This window comes from Cibotium barometz, chromosome 19 (assembly GCF_041138505.1).
Source record: "Cibotium barometz isolate CiBa-2024 chromosome 19, ASM4113850v1, whole genome shotgun sequence".
NCBI classification, from domain to species: Eukaryota; Viridiplantae; Streptophyta; class Polypodiopsida; order Cyatheales; family Cibotiaceae; genus Cibotium; species Cibotium barometz.
Genome location: NC_141064.1, coordinates 4,506,265 through 4,520,661, shown reverse-complemented (window position 1 = coordinate 4,520,661; position 14,397 = coordinate 4,506,265). Strand labels below are relative to the sequence as shown.

Sequence of the window (14,397 nt, the reverse complement as noted above, 5' to 3'; positions counted from 1 at the left end):
TGATGATGCGGAAGGGGAAACCAAGGAGCTCTTCTCTATGATGGGCATTGAAGCCACACACACAAAGGCATGGAGAGTGGGAAAGAAGAGAGAAGGTAGTGGCGAATCTTCTAAGGAGAGAGCACTTATCATTCGTTTTCCCTCCATGGAAGCGAAGAAGGACTTCTTGAAGAGACGTCCTACACTCAAGAAGACGGGAATATTTCTTGGAGATGACCTCACACTCTCGCAACTTGCCCACATGAAAGAAGTTATGCCCGAGATAAGGGCAGCCCGAGAGAAAGGGAAACTGGCCTTCTATAGAGATGGTAGAGTGTTGATTATGGAGAGAAGCTCTTCATGACGGCGCGAGACCTATGTGACTACACTCAAAGTTGCTACTTGGAATTGTAATGGATCTCTACACCTTGATGTAGGGGCTTTTGAGGATAGTTTCACTGGGAGGAACATCATCTTCTATTGTGAGACGCATCAGGCTCCTGGACAGTCCATGCCACATGTTAGTGGATACCGATGGGAGACAGCTCATAGACAGGAGACTCGTTCAGAGCATAGAGGACGGGGCTCAGGAGGAGTGGCAGTATTGTTTAGAGAGGAGCTACAGCCACTGATACATATAGTCCGCAGAGATGAGCAGGCTAGGTATATGTGGGTTAGATTGAGGGCAGAGATGGGCAGATATCTCTACATTGCTATATGCTATTTTGCTCCTAGTACATCAGTGTATGCATCACCTAGCGGGCAGTCTCTCTTTTCTATTTTGGATGATGACATTTGGGAGTTCTCTAGGGATGGTGACATCATTCTCCTGGGGGACTTCAATGCCAGGACCGCCCATAACCAGACAGTATTTTATGATACCTCAGAGGAGATGTTGAGGGAGCTTGATGTTAGGGATATGGGCCTATCTAGACTCTCACAGGATGAGGAACATACAGTGTATGGACGGTATTTGAGAGACATGGGGACTGCACATGGATTGGCCATCTTGAATGGCCTACAGAGATTCCCGACATCGGGCGGTTTCACTAGCTTTCCACATCGGCATGGTGCTAGTACAGTGGACTATGTTATGGCTCAGCCCAGTCTCATTCCCTCTTTTCAGGATTTTATGGTAGGCACTAGGCCGGTTGGAATAGCAGTGGATCATGCTATCTTGTCCTTCACTCTCACATTTCACTTCAGCACCGCTCCATTGGGACAGGTCTCCACACACACTCGTTATACCTTTATGAGGGAGACTGACACCGTGTACACGGATGAGATATATAGACGCTTATGTGCTGAGGAGCCGAGACGGCCATTAGATGAGCTCACTCAGATATTGATAGAGACGCTTCATGCTGCAGCATCAGAGGCATATCCCCATAGTCAGCTTACACGGAGACAATCTGGGAACATGTCCTAGAACAGCTGGTATGATGAGGAGTGCAGAGAGATGAGGATCAGATTACAGAGAGACGTGCTCATGGGTGTTACCACTCACAGACAGTCACGGATTACCTTCCGGCACCTAGTGCGACGGAAGAAGAGGGCTTATCTTGCTCAGTTAGAGAGGGATTTGTATCAGTTATTTATGAGTCAGGACTTTGGCGAGGCATGGAGACTATTCCATGAGCATTCACCATCACCAACCATTACCTCCACAGAGATTTGGGGTGAGTAAGCAGCATCCCTGTACACAGCACCAGGACAGCCGCCCCTGCCAGACCCAGAGACATGTGCTTTCTTTACTGCTGAGATGGTAAGGAAAGCTATTGACAGGATGAGGACTAGGAGAGCATATGATCATGATGGTTTGGTAGCAGAACACTTTATTCATGCCAGAGATATGCTTGCAGAGCTTATTGCTATGATGTTTAACCGAGCCATGTGTGAGGGTTTTCCTGAGACTTGGAATATGTCCACGATTGTGCCTATCTTCAAGTCAGGGGATCCCATGCTTCCTGGGAATTATCGTATCATCATGATTGGTCACACATTGGCTAGATTATATGCATCTATTCTTGAGCAGGAGTTGAGTAGATGGGCAGAGAGAGAGGGCATACGTCTATCAGGGCAGGCAGGGTTCAGGAGAGGTTTCTCCACTCTTGACCATATCTTGACACTTAGAGCTATTATCGAGGAGGGCAAATTATATGGGAGGAGGATTTATTGTTGCTTTGTGGATTTCCGCAAAGCTTTTGACACAGTACCGAGAGCCAGACTGATGCGCAGACTACAGGAGATGGGAGTGCCCCCACAGAGCTGATTTGGGGAATCATGGCTTTATACAGGACAGTTGTGGGGTAGGTACGTACTACTCAGGGTATATCTGAGATGGTTCACTCCACTATTGGGGTGAAACAGGGCTGCCCCCTTTCTCCCACCTTATTTGGGATGTATGTGGATGAGGTTTCGGACTATGTAGAGCGAGAGGGTGACAGAGGAGCACAGCTAGCAGGGACATGGATTCCGCTATTATTGTATGCTGATGATATTGTGCCGATCTCAGATTCTCCAGAGGGGATGCAGCGTCATTTGGATGCATTGCACACGTTTGCACAGGACAGTGGATTGTTTGTTAACCTTGGTAAAACCAAGGTGATGGTGTTTAACACCACAGCACAGTGGGTTAGGAGGTCAGTACCCACCTTTACATATGGTCAGGAGACAGTGGAGTATACAGATGCATATACTTACCTTGGTGTGGTTTTTAGTGGCCCACTATTTTCCTTGAGGAGAGCAGCGGAGACCAGATTGACCAGAGCTTATGCAGCATTGGGGAGACTAGAGAGGATGTGTTCGCAGGTTCAGTTTCAGGAACCTCGAACAAAGCTCTGGCTCTTTGACACTTTGGTCCCTTCAGCCATGGTGTATGGAGTGGAGATATGGGGACCCTCAGTGGATCACCACAGTCGAGCTGGTAGCACTGATGGATGGAGATGTATGGAGAGGCCCTTGGTTTCTATGATTTCCCGGATGATTAGGGCCAAGGCCTCTGTACCACATGATATTATCCATGCAGAGATGGCTGCCCCCCCATTGGTAGTAGAGGCACTCACTCGATCAATCTCCTTTATACATAGCACTTGGGCTCTCCCTAGAGACAGATATGCTCGCTTAGCCCTGGAGTCTTCATGACAGTTGGCATCACAGGGAGACGGATCATGTTGGTATGCACAGATGACATGACAGCTTGGTTCCAACTGCATGGCTTTAGTATGTAGAGGCTGCCTCCATTTCAGTACTCCCTGGATGCACCCTCCCTCTCTCTCACACGGGCATAGATTACCAGACTTATCAGGCAGGACTTGACTGAGCTGGACACTAGGAGGACATGGATACAGCCGACACACGAGCTTGGTACGAAGATGGCTTTCTATAGAGATCATCTTTTCCAGCTCACGGAGGATGGGTTTGTGATTAGACCCAGCTACATGGATACTCATCTTTCTCATGGTGCGCACATCCTCACACCAGCTAGAGATTGAGACTGGCAGATTCAGGGGAGTACCAGCTGAGGCCAGGATTTGTCAGCTGTGCCAGATGGAGGCAGAGACAGAGTTGCATTACATATGTCACTGTCCAGTATATTATGAGATATGAGGCCGTTTTCACTGCCTGTTCAGAGAGGGTTTCGGACCACTTTCTAGAGTCATGAGATACCAGGATCAGAGATGCCTCGGATTATACTTGCTGGAGCTGCGTAGACATAGAGAGGGTCTCTTGAGAGGGAGGGGATCAGAGAGGGAGAGACACCTATAGAGGCAGATTACAGACTTCTTTCGACCAGAGATTGAGCAGTCAGGCCAGTAGGCATTGCAGCTAGCCCCAGAGTATAGCCGCACTAGAGGTATAGTGATTGATCGGGCTATAGAGCTGGGGCGGTCCAGGCGCCCCAAGATGAGAGGCCCATCTCGACACCGGCGGAGACTACAACAGAGGATCAGGACCATACTAGCACGGCATGGGAGACGTCCAGTCAGAGTACTCACCATGGAGGACATTGAGGATATCCGCCATCGACCGATGAGAGACATCTTTGGATAGTGATGTATATGATGCTTACTTTTGTTGCTGGAGTTTTCCTCCCAGATGTTATCCATTAGGAGCTCCTAGTACCTTACTTTTCCTCATAGTTGTTTCAGTTTTAGTTAGTTTTTAGCTTTTCTTACACAGACATTGTATCAGATCCACCAATTGTTGTTACCTTTTTGGTCTCATAGGTCATTTTGGCCTTATGAGACGTTAATATATCATTTCATTTCATTTTCATTTCTCTCGTGTTTCTAGGTTTTCTACATCTGCAGGTTTAAAGTCTCTCTCTCTCTCCGCCACTCTCTCTCTCTCTCTCTCTCTCTCTCTCTCTCTCTCTCCAGGGAGAATTAGCAGCACTGAAACACGAGACTATCAAGAAAGATGAACAAATCAACGAACTGAAAGTGCAAGTGCAAGCCATGAAGACGAAGCAAGAGGAAGCACGAGAAGGACCCATACCTACAACACTACAAACAGAAACGACAAACCATGTTTCAAAGGTAAATTCAGTTAACTCACAAGATTTTGTTAAAGAAGTCATATCAGCTTTCAAAGAAAAGGAACGAATGGAAAGTAACAAAAAGGTAATCAGAGTCGGCGGTCTTCCTCAAGGCTGGGATAGGGCAGACATAGCTCAAGAGCTTCGAGAAGACTACATATTAGATACAGATGTACTTACAGCACAACTGAGCAAAGTAGTCCCCTTCGTGGACTTAGGAGACCCTATCTCTATTATAGTAAAGGGTACACAGGCAAAAGTCTCCTATATGGACAACAATGAGAAAATAGCAGTGATGAAGCAAACAAGGTCTCTCCAAGGGACAAAGGTATGGATAGCTGATGAACTCACCCCGCTACAACTCAAGAACAGATCGGCAGAGCTGAATAAAGTTAAAGAAGCAAGAAAGAATGGCAAATGGGCAATATACAGAGGAGGACAAGCAATCATTAAAGAATTCCGTACCCTACCCCCCTCAAGAGTAAATTCATATATGGATGAAATATAGCTATTTTTATTTTGAACCTCAATTTCGAACTAGATGCAATAGAACCCATTGTAATTTAAACTCTTAAGAGTCTTAAGAGTTCATTTTGAGTTATTTTTTTTCAGTTTTATGCCTCTTTGGCATCGATACCGAGAGTGGAATGTAAATGGATGTACCCGATCTGTCCCATAGGTCGGATTCGGCCTCCCGTGGACGTTAATATAACTTTCTTTCTTTCTTTCTCTCTCGCCGCCACTCTCTCTCTCTCTCTCTATATGCCTCTATTCTTGAGCAGGAATTGAGCAGATGGGCAGAGAGACAAGGGGTCCGAGCTCAGGGACAGGCCGGTTTCAGGAGGAGATTCTCTACTTTGGATCATATCTTTACCCTCAGGGCTATCATTGAGGAGGGTAGAGCACATGGGAGGAGGATCTACTGTGGCTTTGTGGATTTCCGCAAGGCCTTTGACCCAGAGCTAGACTGATGCGCAGGCTGCAAGACTTGGGGGTTCCATGTAAGCTCATTTGGGGTATTATGGCACTTTACGAGACAGTAGTTGGGCAGGTGCGGACTTCAGAGAGTCTCTCCCAGCGAGTACACTCCACTATAGGGGTGAAACATGGCTGCCCGCTCTCTCCGACTCTATTTGGACTATACATTGATGAGATCTCTGATTATATTTGGACACGAGGAGACAAAGGAGCCCAGTTGACTGGCACTTGCATACCTCTGCTCTTATATGCTGATGATATTGTGCTTATAGCAGACTCACCAGAGGGTATGTAGAGGCACTTGGATACTTTACATGCTTATGCACAGGACAGTGGGCTCTTAGTTAACCTTGGTAAGACCAAGGTTATGGTGTTTAACACTACAGCTCAGTGGGTCTGGAGATCAACGCCTATTTTCACATATGGGCAGGAGACAGTGAAGTATGTTGACTCATACACATATCTTGGAGTGGTGTTCACTGGGCCCACATTTTCCATGAGGGGTGCAGGAGAGGCCAGAATGACTAGAGGATATGCAGCACCAGGAGGTCTAGAGAGGATGTGCTCACAGGTACAGTTTCAGGAGCCACGCACTAAGCTGTGGCTTTTTGACACGATGGTCACATCGGCTATGCTATATGGAGTACAGATCTGGGGGCCTAGCCTAGATCGTCACAGTCGATAAGGACACACATACGATGGATGGAGATCGAGGTAGAGACCACTTGTGTCCATGATCTTCAGGATGATTCGGGCTAAGGCCTCGGTACCCCATGAGATTATCAGAGCCGAGACGGGAGCACCACTGATCGTAGTCGAGGCTCTTGCCAGATCAATGTCCTTCATTCATACCACCTGGGAGCTTCCCCGACACCGGTATGCACGACTTGCTTTAGAGTCCTCTCATCAGCTAGCCATGGAGGGAGACACTTCATGTTGGTATGCGCAGATAGCATCCTGGTTTGAGCTTAGTTTAGACAGACTTCCACCCTTCCAATACTCTCTGGAGGCACCCTCTCTCACCTTGACACATTCTGAGATTAGTAGAGTCATCAGACAGGACCTCATTCAGTTGGACACTAGGAGGACATGGCTAGAGCCCTCACAGGAGTTGGGGACGAAGATGGCTTTCTATAGAGACCATCTTCTCTGCACCATTGAGGATGGCTTTATACTTAGACCGAGCTACATGGATACCCATCTGTCTCATGGATTGAGGTGCGCGATTGGGCAGATCTGCACCTCTTCACATCAGTTAGAGATAGAGAGAGGCAGATTTAGAGGCATACCTCCAAGGGACAGGATTTGTCAGATTTGTTGGATAGAGCCAGAGACGGAGGAGCACTACATTTGTCGCTGCACAGCATATTATGAGATTCGAGGGCACTACCATTGCCTTTTCAGAGAGGGATTTGGACCACTGGCTAGAGTCATGGACTATTGTGATCAGCGATGCTTGGGTTTTTATCTCCTGGAGATCCGCAGGCTCAGAGAGTCCATTATCAGGAGAGCAGACGCTCGACTGACAGGGAGTCCACACAGAGACAGATTACTGACAAGCAGTCAGGATGGGTTGAGGTGGTGAAGAAGAACATCTTTAAAGAAGTGAGGGAGGAGATTCAAAGGGAAGAACACCAAATCATTTACACCACCATTGAGGAGGAGAAGATGAGGCATGCCCGCCGCCTCAACATTCAAGTCACAGGTATAGCCAAGACACCCAACTCGGATCAGCAGCAATTTTACCTGGATTCAAGTCGGCCGCCCATTTTTTTGATTGGCTTTATGGCTTCTTCTGCCACATCCAATCTTTCGTCACCCCCATTGGCCGGGAGAATCATCAATTTTTCACAAGACGAGCTCACCTCTCTTCAGCACGACATTGACCTTGAGGTCCAGACTACCCTTGTTGCGAGACTTTATGGTTCCCACCCTTCTCGTTCACAGGCCCGTGAATGGCTTCTAGCAGCTCTCCCTTCGGAGCTAATTGTGCACTTTCAGGATACTCGTTTACTTGGTCGAGGCTTCTTCCAGGTGGACTTTCATTCTTCAGAAGCTACTTCTTAGGCTTTGGCTAGCAGCCCCTTTCCTCTTGGTCCTAGGAAGATTTTCTTCTTTCAGTACCAAGTGGGCTTTGATCCAGTGGTGGAGGATTAGCGCCTTACCCCGGTCTCATTATGGTTCCCTGCTCTTCCTTGGCCCTATTGGAAGCTTTTAGCTTCCATAGGGGCATCCTTTGGCCAAGTTCTAGAGGTACCAATCCTCCCGAGCTCTCTTGCCTCAGCTTCCGCGGCCGTTACCGCCACTCTTGATGGTGTACCCCGGGTCCTTGTGCTTGTTCCTAATCCATCAATTATTGATGATCATGTTATGCTTCAGAGACCTGACGGATCTCATTTCCGCCAGAGGATGGAGATTGCAGGCAGACTTGACCAGTGTCGGATTTGTCGTCGCGACAGGGTCACATTGCTAGAGATTGTCCCAGATCGAGGGACCATGCTAGGAGGTGGCATGGTCCTGCCCATCAGAGGCCTTCTGTAGATGCCGAGACTCCAGCTGCTCCTTTGCCGCAGAGCAGACCACACAGCGTTGGGTTGTGGTTAGGGATGTCAGGCACCCTTGGACCCCCGTACCTGCCCCTTCACCCACACTCCCTGTGGAGCACCCTAACCCCTTTGCAGCTCTTGCCTCACAGGATGTTGATCCTTTTTTGGAGGATGAGGCCTTGCAGGCACATGATCTGGATCCCTCACAGGAGGATGCTGCATTACAGTTTACAGGATGATTGCACCCTTGAGGATGATGTTGCACATTCGCATTGTCATGGTACCTCTCCAGTTCTGAGGACTAGCCCTGGCTTATCCCCGGAGTGGGAGAGAGAGGTAAGGTTTACATCGTCAGATTTTCCCTCCCTTACCTATGCGAGACGTACTTCTGCCTCTAAAGGGGGTCCTTCGTCGACCACACGAGATCTGGTCGTTCCTACTCTCTGAGTCTTTATGAGGATTGTCTCTTGGAACATTCAAGGTCTTGGGGGTTTTTTTCCGCCTCGACGGAAACAAATTGTAAAAACCCAGCTTCATTGTGTAGTCACAGGTGGACCTATGGATATATTGCTCTTGCAAGAGCATAAACTGGATGCTAGTCAATGTGCGAGATCAGGCAAGCTTCTCTCAGGACACACCTTTTAGTCACCGGCTGTTGGTACCAAGGGTGCTGTTTGTATCTCTGTTTCAGCTTTGATCTTGCCTTGCATCATTGGACATGGTGTCATTTTGCCTGCGAGAGCACAGTGGATCCTTCTTATGCAGGGTACTACACGCATTGGTATTCTCAACCTCTATGCTCCTAACCATAGAGGTGAGAGGATTGCCTTTTGGAAATCTCTCACTACATTGATGCCTCTTGCCGACCATTGGATTATTGGTGTGGATTTTAACATGGTTGCGATGCCAACGGATAAAAGAGGTGGACATGAGGGCTTGGTGCATCCTCTTGAAAGAGCGTCTTGGGAGAGGTTTATACTCTCCATTCATGGTAGAGATTGTTGGCATGAGGATGACATTTTGAGGAGTCCATCCACTCTTCTTTATTCATGGTCTAACAGGAGAAGAGATGTAGGATGTATCTATGCACGGTTAGACAGATTTTATGTGGATGATTGGGTGCTTGACAAAGGTGGACATACTTTGATTGCTATATGCACCTCCAAATCGATCATTGCCCAATGGTTTTATGTATTAGAGATCCTAATTGCCATGGATCAGCACCCCATGTACGCATCCCTGATCATTTGTTTTCAAATGCAGAACTATCGCGTCGTATGCTTGATATTTAGAGATCTCATGACTTCTTACAGGCCTTTCAAATCCTGGCCTCTGCTCTCTGTGATATTAGTGACTTTTATCACACATGTGCCCTGTCTAAGAGGCAAGAGGCCTTGGACTTAGAAAGGGCTCTTAGACGTAGATTGGCTGCCTTGCAGAAAGAGCATGAGAAACATCCTCATGCTCAATGGGTTGCATACTATTAGAGCAGAACTTCATCACTCTCTTGAGCAGCGTGCGGAGTATCGTTTCCATGCCCAGGAATCCTTTTGGACACAGATGGGTGGCAGATGTAACAAACATTTCTTTGCTTCTCACGGCCCATCTCATGCCAGAGATAGTGTCAGCAGACAGTTGCAGGATTCACATGGCACTCTTCACTCAGATCCTTTCATGGTAAGATAGATTGCCACCGATTTCTATTGCCAGCTTCTTAGTGCTGAGCCGCATTCTGATCTGAGACACAGGACACAGAGGAAGGTTTGGAATGCATTGCCACATTTGATCATCAAGGAGATGTGTGCTGGTCTGAATGCCCCTTTTTCTATGCAGGAGTTCAGTCATGCTCTTCATGCCTTACCTCATGGTAAGTGTCCAGGCGAGGATGGCCTCTCCCCTGTTTTATTCACTACTTTTTGGGATGAGATTGGGGCTGAGATAACATCGGCTTTGCAGGAGATGTGGGACATAGGTTCTATGCCTTCTTCTCTCACTGAGGGGCTTATTTATCTTATTCCTAAGAGCGGGGATAAGACATTGATTGGCCAATGGAGACCTATCACCTTACTTGTTGGGATTGCCTATAAGATACTTGCTAAGGCAGTGAGCATCAGATTGCAGCCAATTTTGCAGGATGTTATTCATGATACCCAGAATGGATTCTTACACGGCAGGAGCATCTTTGATAACATTTTCTCGTTTTGGGAGGCCGTCGAATGGGCTAAAGCGAGCAATCAGCCCTTAGCCATTCTGCTCTTGGATTTTGAGAAGGCCTATGATAGAGTGGATTGGGACTTTCTTGAGGGTACTCTTAGTCATATGGGCTTCTCTCAGAGATGGATCAAGGGAGTTTCTTGCATGTATCGTGATGCCCACAGTAGAGTTCTTGTGCTTGCGGTGATAGAGGAGAGTGGTTTCAGATTTCTCGCTCAGTACGACAGACCTGCCCATTAGCCCCTTTATTATCTATCATAGTTGCAGAGGCCATGAGCATCTTTTTCCGCTCCACTGCTGGTATTTCAGGATTGAGGTTGCCTCTTCGTTGTCATGAGGAGTTGGTTGGAGGCTTTACATATATGCTTATGTTCCTTCCGGGTAGCACTAGAGGAGTTCTGTTTAGCAGCAAGGGCACTCATTAATTGGCACAAATCTTTTGGCTTTTGGGTTAGTGATTCACCGAGAGTTGACTGGGGTGCAGAGCTTGGTTTTACTTGGATCAACAGAGGATATACTGCTAGATATTTGGGATGCCAAGTTGGGATTGATATTTCTCCTGCACAGCAGTTTGCTCCCTTAGTTATGAGTATCCGGAAGAAGCTCCTCCATTGGAGCTCCAGGAGATTAGATTTAGCCTCCAGAGCTTTGGTGGCTAATCAGGTTTTGCTTGCCTCAGCTTGGTTTATTCCCTCTTGTTGGTGCTTCTCTCGTGCTTGCATTGGCCAATTGCGGAGATTGATCCGCAATTTTCTCTGGCCGGGCTTGGATGGCACTTCAGACACTCGTGCCAGGGTTGCTTGGCTCACAATTATTCAGCACAAAAGAGAGGGGGGCTTGAATATTATCGATCCGGATGTTCAATGCAGGGCGTTGCTTTGCAAACTTGTGGTCAGAGGTTTCCTACGAGGCACTGAGCCTTGGAAGGATTTTTTCTTGTCTCAGATTTCCAGATGTACACCTAGGGTCGGGAGAGACTAGATGCCCAACACACGTTTTTTGTTCACAGAGGCTGATATTAGGGCACCATCTTCCCCTCTTATTGCAGCCATTGTCAAAGCATGGAGAAGCATGAGATATTTTTTGCGACAAAGGCTTCCTAGGTCTTTGGATGAGGCTGACCGACAACCTATTATGTGGAGCGAGTTCATTAGGGATGAGGCTGGTCGGCCACTTGGTGCATCTCGTTATATGCAATGGTCAGGATGGGAGAGATGCGCATACACAGTTCTTGCTTGGAAGACCTTTAAGAGTCTTCCGGAGGATCGGAGAGTTGCATCCACTCAACATCTTAGGGGCTCTCGCATTCGTATTGATCAGATTGATGCAGCTATTCCGCATGAGTGGCTTTCTGGGACCTTTCACGGAGACTATCATTCGAGTTGGCTGGGAGTTTTTTCGAGGATAGGCATACCTCTGCAGGTCATTGCTCTGCCAGGCCAGGAGGATACAGATTTCCTCATGTATTCTATCATGACTGGTAGGAGATTGAGGAGATGTATGGAGGAGATCATACCAAACACTACGCTTAGTCTAGTGAGGATTGTTGGTCGCTCGGGGAAGCACTGGTTCATTGACCCTTCTCCTCAGATAGTGACTCATGGCTCTTGGTGTTTGTGGCTATATGGTGGCAGTCCTATCAGATATCTTCAGTGGGATCCAGGAGAGTGCGAGTGGATTGATGCCTTCGATCCTTTGAAAAGCCTTCCTTTTTTCAGTTTCACTGTTCGGAATGCCAGGCTTCTCCTTACTCGACAGATGCATAGAATTCCTACTCTCAGGCCTTATTAGGAGAGCTATGATATTTCTCCGGTGATACAGCGCAGATATTGGCATAGACTTTGGCACTCATACAGAGGGAGCCAAATCTCTCATTTCTTTTGGTTATTCTTACATGGTGGTCTCCCCACCAATCAGTGGAGATCAGTTTTCGGTGTAGCACCTTCCTGTCCTAGATGTGCGGCAGATTCTCAGTCCGTACAACATTGTCTATGGGGGTGCAGCATTGCATAGCAGATTTGGGGTCCTGTAGCCCAACTTATGGGCAAATTGAGTGGCTGAGCCATGCATGTGACTTGGGGGGCAGTTGCTTGGCTCTCCCAGTCCGGTCCGCAACTTTTTTATGAGGGCAGTGGTACAGATTCTGTTTTTTTTATTCGTAGAGGTATTGCCCAGCATGGTTTATTGTAGGATGTTCCTCACTCTGATTATACACCCCCTAGACAGAGGATTGACACCAGTTGGGAGATTATTGCCAGTATTACAGCATGGCAGATCTGGAGAGCTAGATGCACGAAGGCTATTGAGGGTGTTCAGATTTTTGAGTCTCAGTGCATTAGTACTATATGGGGTGATATCATCCACACTCTTATGGCTACTTGGGCTTGCATTCAGGGACCCTCTTGTTCTGCGCAGGCGAAGCGTGTGATATTTATGCGGGAACGGGACCATGGCATCTTCTTTCCCTCTAGTACCACAGGTCTTACTTGGCATCATGATGCTCCTCAGTGGTTGAAATCACCTTACATATTGGGGTGATTCTATTCTCTTCCGGCTTATAGCTGTGATTGTTGTATGCTTTTTTCTCATACTTAATAAAAGTCTCTTTCTGAAAAAAAAAAAAAAAAAAGACACCCAACTCCACTCCCGAGCAAGATGGACAGCTTCTATGCATGAAGCTCGGCTATAGGGAAGAGGACCCTCTCCCCTTCACCAAAGCATGGAGAGCCGGGAAAGAGTCAACAGGCAAGCGAGCCCTCATCCTACAGTTTGTAGGAGAGACGGAGAGGGTCGCCTTCATGAGGAAGAGGGTGATTCTACGAGGATTACAGGGAGATCCCATTTAGTTGGATGACGACCTTACAAGGATGCAGATAGAATACAGGAAAACATGGATGCTGAGAGTCCTACAGGCCCGGAAAGAGGGCAAGAGAGCATTCTATCGCGATGGCCGTGTCATCATCAATGGCAAGGCCACCGATTAGCGCCAGGCGGCCTATGGGACATCGGCTATGGAGGATCTAGATCACAGATACACATAGCAGTTTTGAACTGCAATGGAGCACTTTGGACACATCCTGGGAGGATGGAGGAGGTCATGGAGGGACGGGACATCATACTACTTACAGAGACGCACCAGAGCCCAGAGAGGGGGCTACCCAAAGTAGAGGGCTATCAGTGGGATTTTACATACAGGGGGACCACACGGCAGAGCACATCGAGAGGATCTGGAGGTATAGCGGTACTCTTCAAGCGAGAGCTATAGGAGCGCCTCCAGGTGATAGCACGTGACCAGGAGGCTAGATACATGTGGATTAGACGGCAGCTCTCAGCAGACAGGGTGTTATACATTGCTCTATGCTACTTCTCTCCTAGAGGATCGAGATATGCCATGACAGCAGAGGATGAGAGTAGAGGTGGGGAGGAGGACACAGGGCCATTGGGAGAGTCACCATATGCAGCCCTTTCAGATGAGATCATACACTACTCCAACCTGGGGGAAGTCCTCCTTATGGGGGACTTCAATGCACGGACACAGAGTCGACAGTGCGACATTTATGATTTCGAACACCCCGAGGTGATGCACACACTAGAGGTGGAGGACACAGGAGCTTGCAGGGTGTCAGAGGACATGGGGCCGGATAACACCAGATATGGTCATCACTTACTTGAGCTGGGAGTGCGACACCATCTCGTTATTTATAACGGGATGAGACAGTTGCAGGATTTAGGAGCAGTGACATGCTTTCCACGATCAGGGGGGGGGGGGGGGGTAGCATAGTGGACTACATCATGGGGTCCATGGAGACCACACAGGCAGTGACATCTTTCACCATCCCCCCCTGTCCTATTGGTGTGGATCACACGTACCTCTTACTGTCACTGGCGAGCTCCACACCAGCACCCACACAGGCATCGCATACAACTTTCTACTTCACCCATGACTTGGCGAGCTCCACACAGCCCACACAGGCATCGCATACAACTTTCTACTTCACCCATGACTTGGCAGACATATATGAGCATCATGTATATGACGGGCTATTCCAGATGGATCCCCTGTCACCTCTAGACACACTCACCACCCAGCTGTCATCTCTACTACATACGGCCGCCACCCGCAGCTTCCCCCATCATACA

The 14,397-nt window shown here is 48.0% G+C and overlaps 1 protein-coding gene across 3 annotated transcripts in view; it reads left to right on the top strand.

Annotated features, from left to right (window-relative positions):
- LOC147628123 (uncharacterized) overlaps positions 1 to 14,397 on the top strand; it is a 230,797-nt gene that overhangs the window by 177,879 nt on the left and 38,521 nt on the right. The gene's annotated exons all lie outside the window — the stretch shown is intronic.